We start from the raw sequence: 1,884 nt of genomic DNA on the forward strand, positions 1-1,884 counted from the left end.
TAAGTGATCCCACCTCAGGGTGGGCAAGGGACTTGAAGAGAAACTTCTTTGAAGAAGACACACTCACAGCCCACAGACACATGAAAAAATGTTCATTATCCTTAATCATCAGAGAAATGCAAATCAAAACCACTTTGAGATATTGTCTAACTCCAGTAATATTAGCCCACATCACAAAAAACCAAAGCCAGAGATACTGGCCTGGATGTGGAGAAAAGGGAAGACTTCCACACTGTGGTAGAAATGCAAACTAATACGTTCCTTTAGAAAGATGTGTGGAGATCACTTAGGGATCTAAAAATAGAACTGCCATTCAATCCTGCAATTCCTCTACTAGGTACATATCCAGAAAGCCAAAAATCACTTTATAACAAAGATATTTGCACCAGAATGTTTATTGCATCCCAATTCATAATTGCTAGGTCATGGAAGAAGCCCAAGTGCCCATTGACCCATGAGTGGATCAATAAATTGTGGGATATGTACACCATGGAATATTATGCAGTCTTTAAAAAAGATGGAGACTTTACCTCCTTTATGTTTGCATGGATGGAGCTGGAACATATTCTTCTTAGCAAAGTATCTCAAGAATGGAAGAAAAAGTATCCAACGTACTCAAGGACCCTGCCATCCCAGACAGACTAGAAGGCAAAATACTAAAACAAAGAGGATTACTTTCGAGTCTTAATAGCTAATGAATTTGCCTTGCTAGATTCTGGGCTTGCTTGGGACTTGTCATCCATCCATTCCTTTCTTCCAATTCTTCCCTTTCCTACCTTGCATTTTAGGAAGCACAAACTTGTTTGGTTTCACAGTTTCTTGGCTGGAGAGGAAGTTTGTTTTAGGATGAATCATGGCTTGAGTTTCACCCATTTATGATTTAGATGATATTTATGTGTTTTATTTTCTACAGCTTTTATTGAAGTATAATTGATAAAAATTGTATGTATTTATAGTATCCAACATGATGTTTTAATATATGTATACATTGTGAAATAATTACCATAATCATGCCAATTAACATATCCATAACATTTAACATAGTTCATTCTATTTGGTGGTAAAAACATTTAAGATCTATGCTCTTAGCAATTTTGAAGTATGTCACACATTATTATTAACTATGGTCACTATGCTGTACAAGATCTTCAGAACTAGTCATCCTATCTAACTGAAACATTGTATTCTTTTTGACCAACATCTCTTCATTTCCCATCCTTCTCTCTCCCTCCCCTGCCCCCAGTCCCTGGCAACCACCATCTACTCTCTACTCCAGGAGTTCAACATTTTCAGATTCTACATATAAATGAGATCATGAACTATTTGTCTTTCTATACCTAATATTTCCCTTAGCACATCCTCTAGGTTCATCCATGTTTTCACAAATGATAGGATTTCCCTCTTTTTTGAGGCCGAATAGTATTCCATTGTGTGTTTACATATGTGTATATGTATATCCATCTACAATAGAATACTATTATACTATATAATAGTACTATATATATTATACTATACATATACTATGCATATGTATATTCATCTATATGTATACACAGACATACCACATTTTTTCCTAATCCATTTATCCTTTAGTGAATAATCAGGTTGATTCCATATCTTGGCTATTGTGACAATGCTGCAATAAACATGAGAGTGCAGGTATCTCTGTGATATTTCCATTCCTTCAATTATGTACCCAGAAGTGGATTGCTGGATGGTTATAGTAGTTCTACTTTTAATTTTCTAAAGAATCTTCATCCTTCACATTGTTTTCCATATGGCTGCGTTAATTTACTTTCCCAATGGTATGCAAGGGTTCCCTTTTCTCCACATCCTCTCCAACACTTGTGATCTTTTCTCTTTTTCATAATAGCTATTCTAACA

The 1,884-nt window shown here is 35.4% G+C and overlaps 1 protein-coding gene across 1 annotated transcript in view; it reads right to left on the reverse strand.

The window, feature by feature from the left end:
• SPATA17 (spermatogenesis associated 17) overlaps nucleotides 1–1,884 on the reverse strand; it is a 124,965-nt gene that overhangs the window by 57,266 nt on the left and 65,815 nt on the right. The window lies entirely within an intron of this gene.

The sequence above is a fragment of the Otolemur garnettii genome, unplaced genomic scaffold (genome assembly GCF_000181295.1).
Source record: "Otolemur garnettii isolate 467f Iridium unplaced genomic scaffold, OtoGar3 scaffold00168, whole genome shotgun sequence".
NCBI classification, from domain to species: Eukaryota; Metazoa; Chordata; class Mammalia; order Primates; family Galagidae; genus Otolemur; species Otolemur garnettii.